The 27184-nt window shown below is 41.6% G+C and overlaps 1 pseudogene; it reads left to right on the top strand.

Moving 5' to 3' along the window:
* The first annotated feature begins 1889 nt into the window (after positions 1 to 1889).
* Positions 1890 to 25200, top strand: LOC112307947 (hypoxanthine-guanine phosphoribosyltransferase pseudogene; annotated as a pseudogene).
* Positions 25201 to 27184: the final 1984 nt, after the last annotated feature.

Consider the following 27184-nt stretch of genomic DNA (forward strand, 5'->3'; position numbering starts at 1 on the left):
TCCCACCCCATGATTTCAAGACACTAATACCTCTCCCCTGTATAGCTGCTATAACCTCCACAGTCGTCTCCAGCCTTCCGATCCTGTCCCCACTTTACCTAGACAACTCTCCACCTCATAGACAGAACACTTTTATGAAAGCACAAATAAAATCATATCAAATCTCCAATTAAAATTCTCCAATGGTCCTCCATTGTACTTCAATTAAAATCTAGCATTTTTATGATGACCTTAACGGACTCACATCTGGCCCCTGTCCAGCTCTCTGATCCCATCCTGCACCATTCTCTTGTTGCTCATGAAGTCCAGACACAACAGCCTTCTTTCTGTTCTTTGACCATACCAAGTCCATCCCCCCATCAGGGCCTTGCCTTTGCTGCCCTTTGTCTACAGTGCTGTGCCTTAGACCTATGCAAGGATAGCTCTTGTTTTCAGTCAGCCTCCATCTTAAATATCACCTCTACAGTAAGGTCTTTATTGACTACCCCATCTAACTAGCAAGTACTCACTGTATTAATTTGCCAGAGTTGCTGTCACAAAGTACTACAGATGGTGTGGCTTAAGCAACAAATGTATTGTCTCACAGTCCTGAAGGCTAGAAACCCAAATTCAAGGTGTTGGCAGGGTGGGTTTCTTCTGAGGGCTGTGAAGGAGGATCTGTTCTTGGCTTCTCTCCTCAGCTTGTAGATGGTCATCTTTTCCCTATGTCTCCTCACATCATCTTCTTTCTATGGAAGTCTCTGTGTCCAAATTTCCCCTTTTTATAAGGACACCAGTCGTATTGTATTAGGCCCCACCCTAATGATTTCACTTTAACTTGATTGCCGCTGTAAGGACTATATCTCCAAATAAAGTCACACTCTAAGGTACTTGGGTTAGGACTCCAAAATATACGGGAACATAATTCAACCCATAATGCCCACATCCAATTGTTATCACTTCACATGGTTTCCTTTTCTTCATAACATCTGTCCCTACCTGAATCACATTGTTCATTTTTTGCTTGCATTTTAGTATTTGTGGAGGCTCCATAGAACAGACACCTTGCCTGTCTTTGGAGCAGACTTGGCTGGTGCCCTTGATATATCCCCTGTTACTATAGATACCAGCAGCTTCTCATTGCAAGCATCTGCAATGTTCTGTCTAAGGCTTGCTCTTGCATGAGGCAGGCTGGGGGTGTTGGAAAGTTACTGACAGGTGAGAATTGGTGGCAGAATATCCATTTCCTCACCCCTTGTGGGGCACAGTGCTGAAATTTGCTTTCTGCTGTTTTTGAGCGGTCCTAAACAAGACTGAGCCAAGTTACCTATACTGCTCATGAATATACCTACATTGGCTTTTCCCCTTCTCTGCCCACCTCCTCACTTCCTGGCCAGTGTTTCCTGGGATCCCTTCCCAAATAAACTACTTACCCTGAACTCCTGTTTCTGAGTCTGCTCCCTAAGGAAACTTGACTTAAGACAATCTTTATCACTATATACCATTTGTGGTAAATACTCAATAAGTTATGATGAATGAATCGATAGAGGGAGGCAGTCCAAGACACTGTCAAATGCTGTAGAAAGAGGTCTAGTAGAAGGAAACTTTAAAAAAAAAAAGTGAGTTTTGTAATTGTGAGGTCAGTAGCTACTGCTAGAGGAACTTACTTGAATGGTAGGGCAGCAAGTCTGATTTTGGTGGGTAGTGAGGTGAGAAAGGTAGACAGCAAGGGACAGGAAAGAGTTAACTTTACATGAGAGTAGGGCAAAGGATTTTTTTTTGAATGGAAAACTTGAACATAATTAAGGCTGATTCAGTAGAAAGGGAAAGAATGAAGATAGAAGTGAGAAGGAGGACCACTGAAGGGTCAGTCTTAGGCGATAAATTAGAGGTTAGCTTAGTAAGCACAGATGGAGGACTTAGCGTGGGGAAACAGCGGCCTCTGGTATACCAAGAAGGTAGGCAGGAGGTAAGACCTGGTAACCATAAACATGAATATATGTATACTTATATAGTTATATATATATATATATATATATATATATATATATATATACTTGTAGTCTTTATTTCTGATTTAATAAGTAACAGGTGTTCATTGTAGAGCAGTTGAAAAATACATAAACAATAACATTGTCAAGCACTTAAACTCTTTCAGGCCCTGGTCTATGTGGTTCACATGTGCTTTACTCATTTACTCCTTGAACTACCATATGAAGTACGTACCATTACTATCTCTTTTCATGGAGGAGAGAGATTGGGTCAGTTGCCCAAGGTCACAAGATTGGCACAAGGCCTGGACATGAACCTACATACATTGTCTGGTTCTGGAGTTCTTCTGTATCATACACAAAGAAAAGCCCAGAGGAAAACTTATCCATCAGAGGAAAAAAAAAAACCATGAACAGAATACTTAAATATCAATATAGAAATCCCCAGTTCACTGCCGATGCTTCTCTTTTCCTGGGGAAAGAGGGAGATGGAAGTAAGTAGGACTTGAGACTTAAGCTTAATAGTAACAGTTTGAAGATGTTGCTTCTGGGCAAAGAGAAAAAGACCTGGTTAGAAATTCTGAGCAGCAGTGATGAGCCAGCGTGGGGTTGAGGATGCAGGCACTAAATCTGGGGAGTGTCAGTTGGCATGGTTCAGCCATTTTCTCAGGGGCACTGGACTGCTGGGTAGGAGCAGTTGGAGGTTTGCTGTGGGAGGTACACAGAAAGTCAGGGGAAATGGACAGTTTTAAAGAGAGTGAGGTTGAAATGATTATATTTTCACCTGAGGTTCCCAAATGCAGACCTAGGGACAGAGAGCAAACAGAGAGGTGATTCCAGGAAAAATGCTGATAGGGGAGAGAAGGAGCAAGACAGGGAGGGAAAGAAGCCAATATGAGGAATGCACTGCAGGCAACAGGAATCCTGCTGGCTTCCTTTGGGAGCCAGTGTGGAAGTGCCTCTTGGGGGTGGGGGACTGGTGTCATTTTTTACCACTTCCCATCAGCCATTGGTTAGGACTGCTCTGGGTAACTATGGGCTGAGAGCTGCCACACATGGACAGAGAAGACATTGATCGCCAGAGAAAGACCTCAGGCAGAGATGCTGGCTGCAGGAAGTCTGATCAGGGTGCACTGAAAGATAATGCCTGAGGAGACAAGGACCAGGCATCAGGCGTCTGCTGCAGCTGGACCACGAGTTTGCCACTGAGAGAGGCAGTGAAGCTGTGAGAAGGCTAGGAGACGAGGGGGACAGCTCTGGGATGAATGTCTTTTTGAAAATTATTTTGCATGGGTAATATTGGCACATGGTATAAAATTCAAGTATGAAAAAGCATAAGTAAAAAGTCTTTTCTCATCATCCACCTCTATCTTCTACTATTGCTAGTTTGTTGATATCCTTTTAGGGACAGAATAGTAGGTATTATGTGTGTGTGTATTACAGATACAGATATTATATATGTGTATATACATATTAGAGATCTAGGTGTTACATGTATGTATATACACCCAAATATATTATAACTATAGTTAATGTGTCATTTATTTTGACCTAAATGACCCCATGCAGGTGGTAGCAAATAATAAAGTGTTCTTGTAAGTGTGTTACTGAGCATGCTCCCGTGAACTGTAGGATAAATCCCTAGGAACAGAGTAGCTGGGTCAAAGACCATGTGCATCTAAAATACTGACAGGTAGTGCTGAATTTTCCTGTACCAAGATGCACGCCCATGGCACTGACCATTATAATGAGGCCAAAGGATGGAAGTGTGGGGAGTGGGGGGCAGAAGAAGGGGGAGAAGGAATCGGATGGTGAAGTGTCAGCTATCCAGACTCTGATGGGGCAGTTCCCCTTCTGACAGGGTCCGGGAATGGCTACACCAGGACGTTGTTGGTATGGGGCGGGTGCCGGCAAAGGTCAATGGCATAGAGGAAGTTAAGGAGCAAGGAGGTGTCAGAAAGAGTCATCCAGTTGAGACAGCCAGTCCGCCCTGGTGAGTTGTCTCGATCTTGTGAAATGTGATTACAGACATCATGAACTTCCCTTATAATCTGGCAGGAAAAAGACACCAAATACCTTCCAGCCCTTTCTTCTCTGTGCAGCAGAAAACTCTTCACGCTTGAGCTCGCCGAGGAAGAAGAGGAAGCGTATCAATCAACATGGCTGCCTCAGGGCACACGCAGTGGTAGCTCCATTCTTTCTTCTGGCCTCTGTGGCGGTGGGATTGGCAGGGCTGTGCTCCCAGCTCCTCTGGCTTCCGGTATGTGGGGCCAATAACAACAATAATAAAAATAGTGGTTAACGGCTGAATTCGTTAGGAACAGTGTTTGGCAGCAGGTAGTTGAAATAGTGGTGTAGACCAGAGGTGAATTCTCTTTTCTTTCCTGTAGCGTGAAGTCCAGGGATAAGCATTCCACAAAAGGTATAGCAGCTCCACAATGCCACTGGTGTCTTAGGCTTCTTCTGCCTTTCTGCTCTGCCTCCCCAGTGCTGACTTCTGTCCTCGTGGTTTCTAGAGGGCTGCTGGAGGTCAGCTCTCTTGCTATGTCCCATGTTGGAAGAAGGAAAGGTTTTGTGAAAAAACAAAATTCAACGGAGTGCATTTGAACTTCTAATTGGCTTTCTTAAGTAATGGATGAATCAGGCAGTATCCCTTCTAGCAACTAGAAGGTTGCTCCCAGGGGTTGTACGAAAAAGAAAGTTTTTATAGAAAACAAAGGTGGGACAAGGGAAGCATTAGTAAAAGAAAAGAAAGGATTATTTGGGGGCCTAGACATCTTTTGGGGGGAAGGGAGGGAAGAATAAGGGGAGGGTTCTTATTATGCAGATTACTTATTCTTTCTGTGGGGTGGGGGGAGGGGCGCAGAGGGCCCAGGTTGGTGTTAATCAGAAAATTCCAGGCTGGTTGATTAAATTATGTTTCTGGGAGAGGATGAAATAGCAATTAGGTCAGGTATTAGATCTAGGTTTGGTATCATGGGCTTTAGTAAAAAGTGACACCGTTTTGGGCCTGTGGTTTTTTTCTTTAACAGGGTCAAAGGTAAAAGGGAGCATGCCAGATGAATCAGCATCCCCCCACCTGACTTTTTAATGCTCGTTCCCAGAGTCTACACTCAGTACTGGCGCTTACTTCCCCTTGCATGGCTTATGGTCACGCCATCACCCCTAGCTGCAGGGAGTCTGGAAACATTTTTAGCTGGGCTCCTTGCTGCCCCCAGTGACACAAGGTTCTGTTAGGAAAGAAAAAGAGGAGAATGGATGTTGGCTAGGCACCTGGCAGTCTTTCTCTGATCTTCTAAGCACTTTACACTCATAAAAATTTATTTTTTCATTGTGCTAAAGTACAAGCAACGTAAGTTTACCATGTCAACCATTTTAAAGTGTACAATTCAGTGGTTTTAAGTGCATGTACAGTGTTGTGTAACCGTGCCCACCATCCATTTTCACCCTCATGACCTAATCCCCTCGCACAGGGCCTGTTTCTAACACCATCACAGTGAGCATGAGGATTTCAGCACACAGATTTTTCAGGGACACAAACATTCGGATTTTAGTAGCTTGTTTCCTGCTTTTGGCTACTGTGAATAATGCTGTTATCAATACTGGTGTGTGACTATCTGTTCAAGCTTCTTCTTCCATTTCTTCTGAGTATATACCTGAGGATGGAATTGCTGGATCACGTGGTGATTCTACGTGTAACTTTTTGAGGAGCATCCAAAACTACACTTTGTATCTTATTTAATCTTCACACACTTGCAACTGTTGAAACCACACACTGAAATTCTAGTAAAGAGGGGCCACCCACTCTGGATCCAGGTGAGCCCCAGCAGGTTGGTGCTGCCCACGCCGCCCTGGGGGAACTCCTCTGGAGTAGATGCCAAAATGAACTGGGTGGAATTATTTCTGCTTCAGAAGTGAGAAACACAGATAAGAGGCTAACTCAGCCTCTTGGTAATGATATACTCCACTCTTCTCTTGGTAAGGAATACGCCACTAACTTTCCCTGGCTCTGCTAATAGGAATTCTCACCAAGTGCTTGCAGGCAGATTTACTGGGTCTGTACTGGATTCCCTTGACCAGAGTAGATTTTTAAAGAGCACATCACGAGGTTCCAGGCAGGAGCCATTTCCACCCCTATGTTTGACATCAGGCCAACGCGTCACAAGTTTATCAAAGGGAAGATGAACTTAGTTCACTCCATCCCTTGTGACAGTTCTAAGTGCACGTTAGTAGAGCTGGTAAGAACATGGCTTCCAGAGTTAGATGGCTTGTGTTCAGATTCCTGTTCTACTGTTTGTCGTGTGATCTTCATTGGAATCATTTAGCTTCTCTGTGCCTCAGCTTCCTCATTGGTAAGTTGGGGATTAGTAGCGGAGCTTCACTTATTTCCCATGATTGTCTGTCGTGAGGGTCTCCTGAGTTAGCATGTTTAAGCAGGTACTTTAGAAAGGTGCTTGCACTCGAGAATGGTTCTGTCAGTGGAGTAGTGTTAGCTGCATTGACATTATAATTACACCCAGGAAATGTTGATTTTCTAAACTGGAACAGTTAATAGCAAACTGACTATGGGTCATCGTCAGTCAGCTGTACTATGGGTCAGCTGTAGTTCTAGCAATGAAAAAAAGGGGACGAAATGGGGAGCACACACATGGACAAAGCGTGGGGAGACACAGCCAGGTGGGGTGGGAAACGTCACTGGACTTTGACTGTCTTTGGCCTAATGTCCTAGCTTAGAATATGCTAACCACTCGGCCTCTTACCTTTGTCCCTTACCTCCAAACTGGAGATCATTCTGCTTTATCCATTGCATCATTGTGAGGATGTCCTGCGGCAAAGATATAGGCATTATAAACTGTTATCATGAAACAAATGTAAAGACTTAGATTAACAACCTGAAGCCACCCTTTAGCTCCTATTATCTCTGTCTAAACAAATTGGGTGTTTGTGACCAGGCCTTGGCACTAAAACCCAGGGAGATGGCGGAAAACATGGAGAAGGCTCAGCAGCCAAGGACAGAATCTGAGGAATTTGGGCTAATTTCATACAACATGGAGTTTAAAATACCAGAAAGAGTTCTTGAAGAAAAAGGTGCAATCTGAGTCCTCTTCTACGACTATCCGCCTGTAATGGAGAAGTGGAAGCTCCACAGCTAGTCAGTGGTCGTAGCAGAAAAGGGGATGCACCTGAAAGCTCTCAGGCCTTTAGACAGACAAGTTCTACCTGACTGATTCTGTGTGGTTATCCTAAACTAGGTATTTATTTAGCAGTCACTTTGCGCCATCTATGGGTACTGTGTTTTATTGCAATTTCAGGAGCATAGGCTGATACCTTCGGACACAGTGCGGTAGATTTGATTTTAAAAACTAGTCACACCCCCCCTTTGCTCGTGAAAGCCATTCTCATTTTTTGGAGGGAGGGGCTTGTTTGTTACAGATGCAATACTTTTTGCTACTCTCAATAGTTCTTTGCTTGGAACAAGGGGAGAAATTTTTCCTTGAGATGTAGATGTTTGTGAGGAAGGACCTGGATATCTGGATTCCATTTGCTAATGTGTTTCTAGTAGCCAGGAAATCCTTCATTCTACATTACATGACCAAGACGTCACTTAAAAAGTTCCTGTGAGGCTTGTGTCATCCCACAGTTTGCTGGAAAAGGAGATGGACGAAGAGCTGAAGTGATTTCTGCTTTCTCTTGTTCCAATGTTTTGTTCTTAGCACCGACTGGCGGGGGGGGGGGGGTGGAACACCACTGATTGGGACAGAGGGAACCCCAAGTGCTGTGAAGGGCAGGGTGGGAAAATCAGGGAGGATTTTTGGAGGCAATGATGTGGGTTTGGGATTTTTAAAGATATGAGAGTCACTGGAAGGGGGATGGGTTGGTGGAGAAGACCACCTGTCCCCTGTGCGCCGTGTCTGTGGTGTAAGACACCTTCACATGGGGATGGGAGGGTGATCAGGCCACGACATATTACCCCATTGATCGCCAGGGTTGATTCGACTGATCTGGCTGGCTAGGCGGGTGTCCCCTTCCTCCCTCATCGACCCATGTGTGTCCCTCCTGAAGCTGCGTGCTCAGTCCAAGAGGACGACCTTCCCAACTAGAGGAAAGGACCGGTCTTCGGTCTAGGGTATAGGAGTAGCTGCGCTCCCCTGCTAGAACTGCCAAACAAGCTCTCAAGACTTTATGTGGAAAGAGGAAATGGGGATCTCATGTGGTTGTCTCATGTAAGCTTACTTCCTTTGTCTCTCTATATCTATGTCATCTTCCCGTTTCCCTACTAAGCTCCCTCAGATCCTCTCTGGTCCAACCATGCTGGTCTCTTTTAGTTTCTGGAAAGCACATTCTCTCCATCTTTGGTGCTTTTGTGTCTGCTGCCTGATCTGCCTGAACACCACCCCCGCCTCCTTATTCTGGTAATTCCTCTTCATCCTGTCAATTTCAGTTTAAAAGTCACTTCCTGAAGGAGGGCTTGCCTGACCCCTAGACTAGGTGACATCTTGTAGCTGTGGTGCATCCATTCTTACCTCTCTTGGAGCTCCCATTACATGTGTTGGAGCACCAGCCCAGCATCTGTCTTCTTTACGTTGCAAGTATGGGACCATGTCTATATCCCCATTGCCCAGTATGAGGCATGAAGATAGGCCCGGAGGGGAAAATAGCAGCAATATTATATATATGTATTGCATTATTAAATTTTGTTTGGAGGTATGCTTTAGAAGCTAAAGGTGACCAAATGTGCCCAATCACCAACTTTTTGTATGGTTGTGGTACAGAATGTTGTAGGTGCCATTCTCCACAACAGTGAGGTGGACCCCTGTTTTCTTCTCTCTGGGATAACGCTCTGGGATGGAAGTTCTGTTTTCATTCCTGCCCCCGAGGGTGGAGTAGGACGGTGACTAGGTGAAAGGTTCCTGGTTGAAGCATGACAAAGCTACAAACTCAGGAAAAAAGAGACTCCTTTAATCAACTGAGGAAAGCTATTTACCAGAATGCACAGGAGCATTGGAAAGATTAATTATGTCCCTGATGCAGTCATTTAAAATAATATGTAACAATATTAATAAACGTCAAAACGAAGATCATGCCAAGGCTTGAATGCATTGAACCCAACTGCAGATTTAAGAGAATGCTTCTATTAAGAGATGCAAGCATTCTGAACTGGGAGGAGACAAAAAGAGAAAGGTGTTCCAGTTCAGAGCTTCATCATTTTTATTACGAAGACACTACCAATGTGAGGTTGAAGGTGAAGAAGAAAAAAGGCATTCTGTGTGGTTAATTTGGTTGTCATACTTAGGGTGAACCGGAGGTCAGTCTGGAGAAGAGGGTGAGTGTGAAGTTTGGAACTGACTCCACCAAGCAGTGTCTAGAGGAAGACTTGGGGCTCAGAGTCTGTGGAGGGCTCAGGGTCCCCAGTGTAGTAACCCTGCTGTCAGGGGGCACCTGGCTCAGCAGTTAGTGCCAAGACGATTCTGTTCACAGAGTCTTTCAGGCAGTTCTTGGGAGAGGACTGCTTTGAGTTGTCAGTGGGAAGCCCTGGTTTTGCAAAGTTAAGACAAAAATAGAAACTGACCTGCAGGCCTGGTCATTTGACTTCTGACTGGCTACAGAGATGTGAGGATAACCCGGAAGAGATAAAACACTAAGCCTGGATGGTTGTACCATGGTTATAGTGGGCTTCCTGAGTAATGAGGTCAAGGTATAAGGAGGCTCACTGACACCTCTTCAGTTTTAAAAATCCTTCATAGGTTCAGAGGGAGTTGCTCATACTATAGTCACACAATGGACGAAAATCTTTGAATCTAATCTGGCCGGATCCTTATTTTGACAAAGAAACTCTAAGTGTTAGCATTTAGGAATGTGCACTGGGTTTTTAGTGGCCACACAATGGTTCATGGCTTCCCCGAGGAAAACCTAAAGCCTTCCCTTGCTAATAAATCAAGATCTGGCCTCTTGAAGATTCTTCTTAAGAGCTATTTCCTGGGGGCTGCCTGGGGCAGTGGGAAAGAGCACTGACCTGGTAGGAGGGTCTGGGTGCCACGCCCAGCCTCATCACTCTGTAGCTGTACCCATGAGGAAGCACTGTGCCCACCTGGAACCCAGCTCTCTCATAGTAAGGAGGAGGAGCTAATGTTCCTTCCATAGCTGTGGGGCAAGGGGACTGTGAGCCACTGATTTCCAGAAGGGAAGGTCTGCACTGTTAGCCCTTAGGCCCAGAGCACAGGACAAAGCACACAGACACTTGAAGAGTGACTGCTGTGTCTTCTCTTCTTTGGGCTTCCCCTGTTCCCTTTGGCAGCACTTGAATGGTGAGTGGTCTCTAAGAACTGACCTACTCCAAAAACCCAGGTAAGGGGAGTAGACATACTTCAAAACAGTGAGACACTGAACACTGGGGATCCCTGCAGGGAGCCCCAAAGGTCTGAAGACCCAGAGTAACAGCAAACATGAGTGTCCATGGACTTGATCTGGACCTGAGCTTTCTGTGGGGTGGCAGTAGATCTTGTCCTGGCTTCCTTGGTAGGACAAGACTGAGGTTACTCAGTGGGGTGGAGAATGCAGGGACAAAGGACAATGGTAGGTCCCTGTGAGCACACTGTGTCTGCTCCTGAGGTAACTCTTCTGTGTGTGTATTAGGATGTTCCCAGGCCTGTCAGCCCTACTCCCAGTGCCTGCAGTGAAATCCTACTCACTCTCATTCCTGTTGCTGAAAATATGCCTGCTTTAGAAAGAGACCTCACTGAAATCTGACTTCATATTGTACTCCCAAAGCTGTTGCGTTAAGTAAATCAGAATAAATCATTTCCTTCTCGTTTATCTGGCATTAATGCATCTACATCAGAGTTCATAGTTTTACTCCAAAGGCAACCAATGAGGAATCATGAAGGGGAAGGATTCTTCTGAATTCTCAAAGAAACGAATATTTTAAAGAGTGGTACATTTTATAGTTTTCTGTTCTTGAAAGTTTCTAATCCATGGGCCAGATACTTTTCTACAAGCCAGTGTGGCTCAGTAGGCTGGGCAATGTCCCGCAGAGAGAAAGGTGACTGTCCCATTCAATTCCCAGTCAGAGCACATGCCTGGGTTGTGGGTTCAGTCCCTGGTCCGGGTGCATATAAGAGACAACCAATTGATGTTTCTCTCTCACATCCATGCTTCTCTCCCTCTCATTCTCCCTTCCTTCCTCTTTCCCTAAAAATAAATAAATAAAAGCTTTAAAAATAATTTTAAAAGATTGCTTGATATATTCTATCTCCATAGGAGGGTAAACATTTTTATGCATTTAAGTTTCCTCCATGCCTTTTAATGGCTTGATAGCTCATTTCTTTTTAGTGCTGAATAATATTCCATTGTCTGGATGTACCAGATTTTATTCATCTACTCACTTACTTGGGGTCATCTTGATTGCTTCCAAGTTTAGATAATTCTGAGTAAAGCTGCTATAAACATCCATGCGCAGGTTTTTGTGTGAATATAAAATTTCCAACTCCTCTGGGTAAATGCCAAGAACTATAATTGCTGGATCATATATTAAAGTTACATTTAGTTTTATAAGAAACCACCAAACTTTATTCTGAAAAGGCTGTACAATACTGCACTCCTACCAGCAATGAATTAGAGTTTCTGTCGCTCAACATCTTCACCAGCATGTGGTGTTATCAGAGTTGTGGATTTTGGCTATTTTAATAGACGTGTAGTATTATTTCACTGATGTTTTAATTTGATGACATGATGTGGAAAATCTTTTTATATGCATATTTACCATCTGTATATCTTCTCTGGTAACATACCTATGAAAGATTTTGGCCCATTTTTAAATTGGGTTATTTATTTTCTCATTGTTGACTTTTAAGAGTTCTTTGCATAGTTTGGATAACAGTCCCTTATCAGATATATCTTTTGCAAATACTTTCTCCCAGTCTGTGATTTGTCTTCTCTTCTTTTGACATTGCATTTCACAGAGCATTAAAGTTTCTAATTTTAATAAAGTCTAGTTTATCAATTATTTCTTTCATAGATTGTACCTTTAGTATTGTATCTAAAAAGCTATTGCAATATCCAAGGTTGCCTAGGTTTTCTCCTATGTTATCTTTTATGCATTTTATTTATTTATTTTTATTGTTGTTCTATTACAGTTGTCCCAGTTTCCTTCCATTGCTCTCCCCTGCCTGGCCCATCCCTGGCTCCCAGGGTCAATCCCTACCTTGTTGTCCATGGGTCATTTATACCTGTTCCTTGACCAGACCCTTCCCCTTCTTTCCCCCCTTATCTGCCTCCACCACCCACTCTGGTCACTGTCAGACTGTTCCCTGTTTTCATGCCTCTGGTTCTATTTTGCTTGTTTGTTTGTTTTGTTCATTAGGTTCCTCTTATAGGTGAGATCATATGGTATTAGTCTTTCACTGCCTGGCTTATTTCACTTAGCATAATATTCTCCAGTTCCATTCATGCTATCACGAAAGGCAGGAGTTCCTTCTTTCTTTCTGCTGCATAGTATTCCATTGTGTAAAGGTACCACACTTTTTTGAACCATTCATTTACTGCTGGGCACTTAGGCTGTTTCCAGCACTTGGCTATTGTAAGTAATGCTGTTATGAACATAGGGGTACAAAGGTTCTTTTCAATTAGTGTTTCAGGATTCTTAAGGTATAATTCCAGCAGTGGAATCACTGGATCAAAAGGCAGTCAATTTTTAGGTTTTGAGTAAATTCCATACTGTTTTCCACATAATGTTTACAGACATATAGAGGGTCCATAATGTATACTGCACCAAGAGTGGCTGCAGCAGTCTGCATTCCCACCAACAGTGTACTAGGGTTCCCTTTTCTCCACATCCTTGTCAGCACTTGTTTACTGATTTGTTTATGATGGCCATTCTGACCAATGTGATGTGATAGCTCATTGTGGTTTTAATTGTCATCTTGCTGATGGCTAGTGATGTTGAGCATCCTTTCATATGCCTCTGGGCCCTTTGTATATCCTCCTTGGAGAAGTGTCTGTTTAGATCTTTTGCCTATTTTTTAAGTGGATTGTTTGCCTTCCTGGTGTTGAGTCATATGAGTTCTTTATATATTTTGGAGATCAAACCCTTGTCTGAGATATCATTGACAAATATATTTTCCCATATGGTTGGTTCCCTTTTCATTTTGCTAATTTTCTTTAGCCATGCAGAAGCTTTTTAATATGAGGTAGTCCCATTTGTTTGTTCTTTCCTTTATCTTCCTTGCCCTAGGAGATATATTGGCAAAAATATTGCTGTGTGGGATGTCTGAAATTTTTCTGCCTATGTTTTCCTCTAGGACTTTTATGGTGTCATGATTTATACTTAAGTCTTTTATCCATTTTGAATTTGTTCTGGTATATGGTGTAAGTTGGCGGTCTAGTTTCATTTTTTTGCATGTATCATTCCAGTTCTCCCAACTCCATTTGTTGAAGAGGCTATTTTTACTCCATTTTATGCTCCTGCTCCCTCACCACAGAGACATGTGTTTATTTCTGGGCTCTCTGTTCTGTTCCATTGATCTGTGTGTCTATTCTTATGCCAATACTAGAGTGTTTTGATTACAGTGGCCTTGTAATACAGTTTGATATCAGGCATTGTGATCTCTACTACTTTGTTCTTCTTTCTCAAGATTGCTGAGGCTAGTCTTGGTTGATTTTTGTTCCATACAAATTTTTGAAATATTTGTTTTAAATCTCTGAAATATATCATTGGTATTTTAACAGGGATTACATTGTATGCATAGATGCTTTGGGTAGTATGGACATTTTAATAATGTTAATTCTTCCAATCATGAATACAGTATATGCTTCTATTTATTTGTATCTTCCTTAATTTCCTTCTTCAGCGTTCCGTAGTTTTCTGAGGACAGGTCTTTTACCTCCTTGGTTAAGTTTATTCCTAGGTACTTTATTTTTCTTGTTGCTATATTAAATGGGATTTTTTCCTAGTTTCTATTTCTGATATTTTATTCCTGGTGTACAAAAATGCCTTTGATGTCTGAGTATTGACTTTGTATCCTGCTATTTTGCCAAATTCACTTATTAGGTGGGGTAGTTTTTTTGGTAGAGCTCTACAAAACCCTACATTTCTCTGTATAGGGTTTTCTCTGTAAATTTCCCAGCTCTTTCTGGGAATTTTTTTCTACCTGATCCTCCAGCTCGCTGATTTGATCTTCTGCTTCATCTAGTTTGATTTTAATTCCTTTTACTATGTTCTTCATTTCAGATATCGTATTCTTCATTTCCCCCTGGCTCTTATTGATAGTTTCTATGTCATTTTTCATGCTGGTGTAGTTTACAGTGAGTTCCTTGTAGCTTCCCTGGAGTTCTTTGTAGTTCTCACTGAGGTCATTGAGCTTCCTTATAACCATTATTAGAACTCAGTGTCTGATAGTTTGCTTGCCTCTATTTCATTTAGCACTCTTTCTGGGGATTCCTCCTTTCCTTCCAATTTGGAGTTGTTTTTTTGCTTATTTTTTTAAAAATCATAAATAAAAAAGGGAGGGAATAAGGTAGAATAGAGTAAGAGAAGGGAAATGTATAAATTAGGTTTAAACAGAAATTTAAAAATGTATATATAGTAAGAGAGAGAGAAAAAAAAAGGAACCAAACTGGGGAAACAAGATACACCACAGTACTATCAACAACAAATGAACAAAGACAATATAGGTGGGATGGGAATAAGAGGGCTACAAGAAAAAGAAAAGCTTAAGGGATGTCTAGAGGAAAGAGAAGTGATTTTGAAAGGATAGAGAGAGAAGGAATTCTAAAAGTGAGGAATGAAAACCAGGCTAAGACAGGGAAAAATTAAAATTTAAAAGAAAAAAAAACAAAGGGTAGGAAGCAGTAAAAATGGAGTCAGAGAGGGGAGTGGTAAAATTTGAGATTTGGAATACAAAATAGTGAAGATCTAGAAATAAAATGGAAGAAATACAACAACAATCACAATATCCACAATCAAGAAGCATAGATTAATAAAAGTGGAGAGAGAATGAGGGTATTTTAAGAATGGGAGAAAGAATGTGAGGTGACTAATGACAAGAAAAATTGTTTTGAGAGGCTGGGAGGGGGAGAAATAGTAAGAGTGAGAAATGGAAACAACTCATAGCAAGAGAGAAAATAAAACTTAAAATCAAAATAAAAAGAGGAAAGAAGAAGATAAAATGAAGAGAAGGGAGGAGCAAAATATGAGATTTGAAATAGACTATAATATAAAAACTAGTGACCTAATAGGCACAAACTCGAAGGACAAGAAATGAATGTTAAAAAACTATGCAGGAGAGAAAATAATACAAACATGAAGAAGGCTGTGGTGGAATTTGTCTCAGTAGAATCTAGTGGTTACCACTGTCTTCTTTTTTCAGGGTCTGCCTCTGTCAGATGGTTTCCCGATCTGGCCCTAGGCAGCCTGTTAGAGACTATCAGGGATCCACAATCTCTGGTTGACTCCTTCAGTTGTTAACCTCGTCATTCTGTAAGCAGTAGTCAGGTTCAAGTGCCACAGGGTAGGGCAGGGAAATTCCTCTTCGTGGGGCTATTGCTTCCCCTCAGGCTGATGCCACTTGGAGGGGACTGCTCTCCTTGAGCAATGTGGCTCCTGCAGTATGGGGAATGACTCAGCATAGGGATACTGGAAGCTGTTCCCTCAGTTTTCTCACCAAAGCCACCATCCCCAGACTCTCCTCAAGCACCTCTAGTTCACTCTGTCCCCACCCCCTTTGGTTAAATGGCTGCAAATGAAATTTTGTGCGTTGGCCCTTTATGAGGCTCTCTGTGTTTCGAGCTGTCTCTCTCTGGTAGACAGAATCTTCACCACTTTTCACAGCTGGATGTTATCTGGATTCCTTTCCAGCTCTGGTGTGTAGGCTGAGAAGCCCAGCTTGGGGTTTAGACTCCACATTTTTCAGGGGGAACCCCCCGGCCCCTGAAATTTCCCTCTGGCACATCAGCTGCCACCTGTGGGAGCCCAGACAGCCCTCTTTTGTATCTTCCGAATCCATATCAGTCACACTGTAGTGAAGTGGTTTCTTCTGTTTGTCCGTGGTTATGAGGTTTCTCTCCAGCTAGTGTTAAGTTGGTTATTCCAGATGATTTCTCTATAATTTAGTTGTAATTCTGGATTGGTCCTTGCAGGAGGTTAGTGTAGCTTCCACTTACTCCTCTGCCATCTTGGATCTTCTATGTGTTTTACAGTTTTAAATTTTTCACTTGGCTTTATGATTCATTTTGAGTTAATTTTTGTGAAGAATGAATGCAAGGTCTGTGTCTAGATTCTTTCTTTCTTTTTTTTTTTGCACATGGATGTCTGGTTGTTCCAGTACCATTTGCTGAAAAGACTGTCTTTGCTCCATTGTATTGCCTTTGCTCCTTTGTCAAAGATCAATGAACTATGTGTCTGCTTCTGGATTTAACTTTTATTTTATTTATAATAATTAATAAGTGCCTGCTTAAGCCAGGCACCTTAAAAATGCTGGAAATATGGGAGACAAGAGATGTCACCCTTGCTCTCCTGGTTTGTGCAGTGTATGAAGAGGAAATGATCAAAGATTTCTAGTTTAGATGATGGGACAGAAAACCCAGAAGAAGCAGTAGGTTGACACAGAAGGATGCTTAGTTTTGTAGTGCTGCATTTGATGATTCTCTGGGGCATTATATAAGATGGACAACAGGGTATACAGGTGTGGAGCTAGGAGCAAAATCTGAGTTTGAAACTTGGATTTGGGCACCATCTGCATGGATATGGTAGTGAAAACCAAGTATGTGGGTGTGATTATAAAGAGAATGTGTATTGGGGTTGGGGAAGAGAAGAAAACAGAAAATGGAACTTTCGTATTTCGAGGAAGAGGGATGGAAAGGATTGCAGAGAAATTGCAAAGGAGTGGTCAGAGATGTAGGGGGCGACCATGACAGAGTCGTATTATAGAGGCCAAGTGTTATGGACTGAATTATGTCCTCCTTACCCAATTCATATGTCGAAGCCCTAACTCCCAATGTGATTACAGTTAGAGGTAGAGACTTTAAGGAGGTAACTGAGATTAAGTGAGGTCATAAGAATAGAACGTTAATTCTTTAGGACTGGTGTCCTCATAAGAAGATGAATAGACACCACAGATCTCTTTTTCATTCTCCTCATGCATAGAGAAAAAGTTATGTGAGGACACGGAGATGGCACTGTCTGCAAGTCAAAAGGAGAGGCCAAAACCAGAAACCAACCCTTTCAACACCTTGATCTTGGACACAGAGCCTCTACAGGAAATAAATTTCTGTTTTTTTAGCCACCCACACTATTGTATTTTGTTATGGAAACCTGAGCAGACTAATGCCCCAAGTGAGGAGAGAGTTTCAAGAACTGTTTAAAGAAAGACAAATATCAACAAAAATAAGGGTTGACATGTGTTCTCTGAATTTGGTGATCCTGTGACCTCAGCCAGAGCAAGGAGGTGCCAAGGCTAGAAGTCATACTGCAGTGAGTTTAAGGATTGCATGAGCCAGAGGACAGACCACAGTTTTCACACACAAGCATTGCCTGCAGGAATTTAGTAGCTTCTATGATCTGCGTTTGTAATCCCAGGTAATCTCTTTGTGCAGACTGCCCCTGGGCGGAGCATAGTATCTGGCACATAGCAGGTTCACAATAACACTGCTGAAGGGCCTTACTCTGCTATGCACTGCTGTAGGTATAGAGTTAGGTCAACCTTACTTGACCAGTGAGGCAGCCTTATATTATATAGTACAATAGTATGAACAACATTTATTTAGTGCTTTCTAGGTGCCAGGCATTGTGCTAAACTCTTTACATATATTTTCTTTTATAATTTTCATAGCAACCTTATGAATTAAGTCAGTAGTATTATTGTGCTCATTTTTCTTTTGGAAAAACTGAGCTATAGTTCCAGTTCCAAATACAGGTAATCTGACTCCAGAGCTCAAGCCCCTAACTGCCTTTCCCGTGGCTCCTGTTCTTCCATCGTATGCTAACAGTGGACACAGACACCAAGATCTTCCCTGTGGAGACTTGAAAAACTAACTTGAGTTCTCTGGGCCTCAGTATCCTAACATGCAACCTGTGGACTTTGGAGCAGATGATCCTTTCAGGTGCTTCTTGCCTCTGATCTGTGGTTTGTACTAAAATACCCTCTAGTTATGTGGGCTGGCTTTAACCTCTACAGACAAGTCAACAAGAAGTTGTCAGTCTGGACCATGAGAAGGTCCTGTATTGAGTGTCTTGTACATGACACACCACTCCCTAGTTATGCAGTGACTGTGCAGAAGCCACCAACAGTTGATGGGTGACTGAGAGGTTTGATATAGGTTCCATTCTAGATGAGGTGGCTGTAAGGTTGAAAGAGCCCCCTGCCTCTGCCCCATATTGCTACTTCCATTCACTGGCTTGGTCATGAGGAGTTGTGTGGCTGAGAATTGGCAATGAAATATTTCACTGAGGAGAGAAGTCAGCTTGGTCGCCACCACAGTTGTTGAAAGGTTTAACAATGCTGCAGCTGCAATGGAATATGCAAGGGCACGTTTTTGTTTCAGGGTCCCTGTCTATGTAAAAATTTGATAAAAACATATCACAAACATTCACAGGTCCATGTGAGGCTTGTGTTACTTGTCAATGAAGATTTAGAAGAGTAGGTAGAGAAGAGGTATGTATGTGTTTATTTATTGTCTAATTAGTGCACATGAAGGTCCCTGCTCAGGTCTGGGAACCATCTCTTTGTGGTCTTTATTGTCAAATGCTCTGTTCTTGACTACTTTTGTGTCTTCTATGAGGAAAAGGTAGCAACACTGTTATTCCTCACAGTGCCAGGTCTATTCAGAGCCTGTTCACATCGAAACAACATAGATCTTTCAGCCTCTGCAGTCCCACAATTCCATTTATGTAATGCTGATTACAGCATTACTCATGATCCTGCATCATCCATCATGCTGCCTATAAATATTGGCTTCCAGTTACTGGTTCAAAAGTTGTTACTATACCTCACTGAGGATGACCACAAATGCAAGTCATACTCAGAGTAGGCAGGAAAATGTGAATGATGATTTTGGTTTTGGCCATGTTCAGAATTTTATAGCGCAAGGTGGAATGGCACATCTTTCGAACATGTCTTCTTTAGAACTTTTTAGGTCTTCGTTGCTGCAGTTTTAGACTGTGATCTCCTTCAACAATGATTGCATCTCTGTGTTCCATATACCACCCAAGCTGGGAGGAGAGGTGAAGTTCTTGTGGGCAAATAGAGAAGAGTGGTCTCATTCATGTAAGAAATGTGTACGCCATGTCAGGCACAGCTTAACACTGACCCAGGAGAGCATGATGTCACCACCTTGATTGGAGGTGAAGGATGACGTCACTTGGAATTGCCTGGTGGTGGTGAAGGCAGAAGTGGTGTTTGGGGGTGGTGGTGAACAAGATAAAGCACACCTGCCCCCACTCCTGCTTCCCTCGGTGCTGTAACCGGAAGCAGCACTTTGGTCAGAACGTGCACAGGTTAGAGCCTGTGCATGGGCCTGCGTATGCGGTTCAAACCCTAGGTCACTGCGGTCTGTATTTGTTCTATTGCTGCCATGACAAATTACCACGTATTAGTGGTGTAAAACAACACTCATCTATCATCTCAGAAGTCCGGGCAAACATAGCTTAGCTGGTTCTCTGTTACAGATTTCACAAATCCAAAATTGAGGTGTGGGTAGGGCTACATTCCTTTCTGGAAACTCTGGAGATGAATCCACTTACAAGCTCATTCAGATTGTTGGCAAAATTCAGTTCTGTGAAGTTACAGGAATGAGATTCCCATTTCCTTGCTGGCTGCTGACCAGGTGTCATCCTCAGCTTCTAGAAGCCACCCACATTACTTGGCTCACGGCCCCTTTTATCCATCTTCAAAGCCAGCACACCAGATTGAGTTCTCATCCCTTGAATCTCTTTGATTTTCCCTTTTGCCCCATTTCCCTTCTGCTTCCAGTGGGAGAAAGTTCTCTGCTTGTAAGGGTTCATGTGATTAGATTGGGCCCACCTTGATAATCTAGGGTACTCTCCCTATTTAAGATCTGTACCTTAATTATATCTGCAAAGTCTCTTCTGCCATGTAACGTAACAGATTTAGGGGTTCTAGGGATTGGATAGTGAACATCCTGGGAAAGCATTATTCTGCTTACCATAAAGATGGCTCCTAGTCCTAGGTGCTGCATTTATCCTAAACTTATCCTGTATTTGATATGAGTGAGCTTTACCCCCCAAATCAGCATGTCAGTGCCATTCTGCCAGTCCAATACTCTGTGAACCCATGAAAGAGGAGGGAAAATCCACCTGTCAGGCCACCCTCTTGGAATGAGGCCTGGGCATGGGGCCTGGGACTGCTACAAGGGTATGATCCTAGAGCTCTTTGGACCATGTGGTCTAGTCCTCATGTGGATAGGGGGGTGAAGTAGAGGATTAGAAAGTTGTAGAACATCCCCAATAGGAGAAATAGCAACTGGGGCCAATAGGTGCCTGTCTGGGCTCCTGCCTGGATGGTACTGATGATTCTGGGTGTTCACAGGCAATGGAGGAGAACTCAAGGAAGGAATTCCAAAGTGCAGGGTAGAAGTTCTGCTTGCTTGGGGTCTAAGGGCAAGGCAGGACTACTTCTAAAATGAAGCTGATAGGAGCTTAACTTTCTTATTCTTTGTGTAATATCTCTACAGAGGGAAACTCAATATCTTGTTGGGGTTTGCCCTGATTAGGCAGAGGTGTGTGACAGAGAGCACAGAGGCCTTCATTTCAGCCAGTCTGGGTTCAAGTCTTGGATATGCTCCACATTTGCTGGATTTGCGTGGACAAGTTACTTAATGACATGGAGCCCTCAGTCTCTTCACTTGTTTAGTAAACTGAAGTCAACAACAGTGACCACTAGCATTCAAATGATGACAGATATCACAGCTACTTTACATTCACACTGCCCATTATTTCTACTTTTTGATGTTGTGATTATTAGGTGAGATGGGTATGTAAAAATACCTGGAATATAACAAGAACTCTATAAATTTCAACAATAAGCATTAATTGAACCCGGTGGTGGGCTGATAAATATTTGACAACTGGGTCTCTGGGGGAGGAGAGTAGGGGAACTTGCAACATTTGACCACTTTTCCTGGTGTATATCCTCACTCCATGGCTAACTTCAAGCTACCAGCATGGCGTCACTGAAGGGGGAGTTGTGAAGAGAAGCTAGCAGATCTTTGGGGCAGGTGGGAGCTAGCTCCAGCACCTGCTGGTTCTGCTGTTATAATGGGCTGGGACAGCCAGTATTCAGGGCTGGAGACACTTTGATGAATTCAGTGGAGCTTATTCTCTCAGCACCCTTTTCCCTTTCTTCACCCAAGGGTAGGAGCCTCCAAAATTCTTTGTAAATAAGATGTAGTTCTAAGTAGAGAAGTATGAACCCAATAACCTCTCAAGGCATCTTTCAGCTCTAGGCTGAATTGGGAGAGGAAGTGTCATTTCTGGCTTCTGTGCAAGCCAGCAGTCTTGTTTCCATAAGCTGTGTGGGGTATGACTAAGGTCAGAAATGCTGCTCCTCTCATTGGTTTGGGTTTTGGTGTTGGTGGAGACATTTCGTTTCCTGGAGGCACACTCAGCAATGCTAAGAGGGGAAGGTGCTGGCTCATCTATTTATTATCATGAAGACCGAATGACCCTGGTAAGAGCCAGTCATTTCCCAATTGTATGAGGTCACACCCCTAGCCACACCCGCGTTTCATTCTCCCAGGGCACTTTGACGATGCCGGTGATTCCATTATGACTAGCATCTGGTATTCTTAATAGGAAAGAATTGAACTGTAATCAAAGTGGGAAGAATGGTTTTTGAAGGTTGTAGAATGTTGAAAAAATCTATGTAGAATAATTGGAAATGTGTAAACTGGTAAAATTAGAGAGCAAGGAGTAGGTTGTCTCTACCTCATCATCTTGAGTCACTGAACTCATATACTGTAAGTTGCTTTATATCATTTCTCAGAAGCCAATATCTTTTCTCTGGTTAAGTTTCCATATAAGGTGACACTAAGGGGAAAGAAGCAAAATGCAAGTGCTATTGTTACTAGTGTTTAAAAAGGGCCATTAAAAATAAAGTTGACATCTGCCTGCTTAATACCGTACACAATTGGAATTTAATATAAAAGCTGGGGTCCTGATGGCTTGGTATGTGTGTGTGTAAACTTACAATAGAATTTATTGGGGATGTTTGAGATTACTTTATTTGTTCATTTTTAAACCACATTTGGAAAATTAAAATGTGTGGTTAGTATGAGTTTGAGCTAAATACCTAAGTTTTGGAATAAAAGGCAAACTCTCAGAATTTCAAAATGGCTCTACAATATAAATAGAAAGAACAAATTAAGACTCAAGGATAGGAGAAAGGAGAAAAACAACCGTAGTTTATTTTTGGAGCAGCCCAGGTATGGGTGGGAGTGCTTTCATTTCACTAACCTATGGGTGCCAAGTAGTTTGTTTCTAAGTTTTTCCATTTTAGACAACTCTAATTGATTTCTCATGTGTCAGGGATTTAGTCGGTTTCCACAATATGTCTTATATTTATTATAGAATAATATATCTTTTTCCAGGCTGGAGCCTTTGGGTTCAATATAGCATATCTGTAATGAGAATCAGATCAACATTTTGCTCCAATTAAAAAAAATCTCATCCACTTTTCTGTTATTTCTTGAAGTCTCAAGATAATGATGACAATTATAATTGTATAATTATAATAAAAAGCAAAATTTATCCAATCCTTTTTGTATAGATATTGCTACTCTTTGTTTCTGATATGAATCATTAAGGATGAAATTATGTTCCAGAATTTGGACTAGATTGACAACAGGAAACAGGAAAACATGGATTATAAGTCAGTGAATAGTATAAATTCAACTGAGTGCAACTAATTTAAAATGCAAAATGTCATTTTATTTTTTTCCTTTTAAAAAATTTATATTTTTTTATTGTTCAAGTACAGTTGTCTCCATTTTCACTCCACCATGCCCCCCCACCCCCCCATCCCCTCCACCCCCTCAAACCTACCCCTTTGGCTTTGTCCATGTGTCCTTTATACATGTTCCTTGATGGCCCTTCCCTTATTATCCTCTATTACCCTTCTCCCCCCTCCTCTCTGTCAGTTTGTCTGTCAAACTGTCAGTTTGTTCTTTATTTCAATGTCTTTGGTTGTATTTTGCTTGCTTGTTTGTTTTGTTGATTAGGTTCCACTTCTAGGTGAGATCATATAGTATTTGTCTTTTTACCACCTGACTTATTTCACTTAACATAATGCTCTCCAGTTCCATCCATGGTGCAGCCACCGTGGAAAACAGTATGGAATTTCCTCAGAAAGGTAAAAATGGAACTGTCTTTTGACCCAGCAATCCCACTGATGGGATTATACCCTAAGAATCCTGAAACACCAATTCAAAAGAACCTATGCACCCCAGTGTTCATAGCAGCATAATTTACAATAACAAAATGCTGGAAGCAAACAAAATGTCATTTTAAAAGAATATTGTGATAGCCTGGAATGCTAGGGTAAAGTGCCTATATTTGAAAATCATCAATAATTTCCTTTTGCCTGTAAAGTCAAAAGGAGGGAAAAGGTGGTAGTCAGAAGTCTATTTTTTTAGATATATGTAGAAATATATACATATTGGTTGGAACAATCAGAGAATAAGACATGAGTTAGATCGTCAAATGAAATACACGACTCCCAGTTATACATAAATTTCAGATAAACAACAATTTTTTTTAAACTATAAGTATGTCCCGTGTAATATTTGGGAAATATCTAGGGCATACTTATACTAAAAACGTATTCATAGTTTATCTAAGATTCATATTTGTTTGAGTGTGCTGTGTATTTATTCATGAGATCTGGCACCCTGTTTAGGAAGCTACAGCCATGACCCAAACAAGAGCTAACAAAGGCCAACCAGGACACTGCAAGAGGAAACTGAGGGAAGGGTGTGGATGTGAAAGAACTGAGAACGTAAAGTTGATAGGACGTGGCGCCTGAGAAGAGGAAATGACGGGGCTTCAGGTACTATAATGTGGTACTTCACAGAAATGAGCCAGAATCTAATAGACTAATTTTGTAATAGATATTTCAAGGAAAAACATCAGCTAGCTCGACAGAGTCCTGATTCTGTAAACTGATAGCCTTGATGAGTACTATAAAAGACATTATTGCAATTTTTAAATTAAATTAGAAAATTTAATAAAAGTTACATTCTTTGAAGACTACTATTTTAACAAATGTATTGTGAAGCTAAATATTTTATTAATAACACTGGAGATATAAGTCTGCTTTTTCATAACCCAGGTAAACAAATACTCATGGATTTTATATTCCCAAGCAAGTTAAAGCTGTACCTAAATCAAACAACAGCTATGTGTTTCATTTCTTCTGAGAAAACAGTCTTTGAAAATGAACCTGTTATCAGCTGGGCAAAATAACTTGTGCCTCATATAAATCAGTTGGATTAAAGGATGTTTCATAAAATCCTGCATTAAAATTAGTAGACAGAGACTGCCTGCAGCCGGCGGACTTGCCCGCTCCATTAGGGCAACTCATGGCCCCAGCGTCGTGGTTAGTGATGATGAACCAGGCTATGACCTAGATTTATTCTGTATACCTAATTATTATGTTGAGGGTTTGGAAAAGGTGTTTATTCCTCATGGAATAATTATGGGCAGGGCCGAACGCCTTGCTGGAGACGTGATGAAGGAGATGGGAGGCTATTGCATCGTAGCCCTCTGCGTGCTCAAGGTGGGCTATAAATTATTTGCTGACCTGCCGGATTCATCAAAGGCACTGAACAGAAATAGTGACAGATCCATTCCTATGACTAGGTTTTATCAGACTGGAGGGCTACTGTAATGACAGTTGACAAGGGACATAAAAGTAATTGGCAGAGATGATCTCTCAACTTTAACTGGAAAGAAAGTCTTGATTATTGAAGTTATAATTCACACTGGCAAAACGATGCAAACTTTGCTTTCCTTGGTCCAGCAGCATAATCTGAAGGTGGTCAAGGTTGCAAGCTTGCTGGTAAACAGGATCCCTTGAAATGTTGGATGCAGACGAGACTTTGTTGGGTTTGAAATTCCAGACAAGTTTGTAATAGGATATGCCCTTGACTACAATGAATACTTCAGGGATTGAATCATGTTTATGTTGTTAGTGAAACTGGAAAAGCAAAACACAAAGCCTAAAATGAGAGTTCAAGTTGGGTTCGGAAACATTTGGACTCCTATTGAAATCACCAGTAAAGTTATCAAGTGTTCTAGTTCTGTGGCCAGCTGCTTAGTAGAGCTTATTGCATGGATCTTCTAAGAATTTTATCTGTTTTGTATTATAGAAATGTTAGTTGCTGCATTCTTCAACTCTTTATTCGTACTGTGAGCCCCCAGACTATCATTTCCCTTTGGGTGGATTGTTATTTGACTTGTGAATGAAAAATCTCTTAAACCACACCACTATTGAATGAAGATATTAAAATTGTATCTGTAAGAAACATTTAAAGAGAAGATATATTAGTTTTTAATCGGTATTTTAATTTTTATATGTTCAGGAAAGTACAGAAGCAATTGAATATTGCTAATTATACCACTGTGTATTTAGAAAAGTGAAAAGCAGTCAGACTTTGTATCAGTGACAGCATCTAAGAGATATCGTTATATCAGATAAACCATGTGTCCTGGAATTATTTTAGTAGTGTTTCAGGATTATTAACCGCTTTTTCCCTCTTGTTCAGATTATTTTCAGCAACTCTTTGTCAACAGTTCCTTTTAAATACAAATCAATAAATTCTAAAAAAATTATTAGACAATATTGCAAGCTATTTTAGCACAGTAAATTGGGCCATAATAATTTTAAGACTTTGATTTCAAGATATGCTTATTTTTGAACATATATGAATATATGTTATATTTCAAGAGAGCAGAAATAATTAGAAATGATAATGATGTCCCTGAGACTGTTTAAATTCTCATAAAGCCCATTAAAATTTATTCAATTAATTATTATTAGGTACCTTTTGTGGACCCAGTTTCTGGTGATTACTTGCAAGGAAGATAGTCCCTCTCCTCATAATCTTAAAGAACAAATCATGGAACAGATTGAGAGCCATAAGAGTGGAGGGGGGAGGTGGGAGCTGATTGAAAGAAGGTGAAAAGATTAGTCAAAGAACATACATGAAGGACCCAGGGACATGGACAATGGTGAAGGGACTGTTTATGGAAGTGGAGGTGGGGTGGGTAGAGGGGGCAAAGGAGGAAAAGTGGGATAACTGTAATAGCATAAACAATAAAATATATATTAAAAAGAACAAGTTAATTATGGAACAATCAAGTTATTATCGAAACTTCAGATACAGAGCTATGTTTCCCCATTTTTCTTGCCATCTCTTCCCCATCTGCTGCAGTGTTGATGTGGCCAGCTACCTGTATCTGCCAGGGCCCTATCCCAGGACAGGAATAACACCAACTATTCAAACAGAGAGATTTATCTGTAAAGAATTGTTAACTCTGGGGAGTAGGGATTGGGACAATGAAGCTGGTTCTGCAAGTCTTGGGAAAAAATTGCAAAGTGGGTTTAGCTGATGCTAATGGAAGTGGGACTGGGGTGATGTTCACACAAACATGGTGCAGACAGGAGAGGGCAAGTCCCTTCTTCCTGCTTTAGTCTTCCAGTCTCCTTCTAGCTCCTTCTGTCATTGATCTGGTTGTCAAAAGTAGATATGTAGTTTTCAGACTCCCAGCTTCAGCATCATGACGCATTGTATAGTTGGGTTGATTTAAGTGGGGAGACCATAACGTAATGACTGGGAGAGTTCTAAATGCTTCTCTCGAATCTCTGCTTGCCTCCTCCAATGGGAGCTCCACCTTGCACCACAGTAATCTTTTCAAAGCCCTTCAAAGCTTCTTATGTTCTCAGGCTTTTCCTTTGCAGCCCATTTCAAATTTCAGTTTCACTGTGCTCTTTTTGTTTCCTAGATTGGCTTGTTTCTAGAGGAGATCACCTCATCCACTGATATGATTATAGGCAATGGCAACAGAGCAGAATTGGCTAGTACTGCTATAGACCATGCACATGCAGAGTTATGGGTACATGGATGTGTCTGTGTGAGGTCTTACATTTTCATTTTCTGCATTCCAGAAGTAAAGGGCTTCTTCTTTCCTTCCTTCTTCCCTCCCT

This window comes from Desmodus rotundus, chromosome 2 (genome assembly GCF_022682495.2).
Source record: "Desmodus rotundus isolate HL8 chromosome 2, HLdesRot8A.1, whole genome shotgun sequence".
Classification (NCBI taxonomy): domain Eukaryota; kingdom Metazoa; phylum Chordata; class Mammalia; order Chiroptera; family Phyllostomidae; genus Desmodus; species Desmodus rotundus.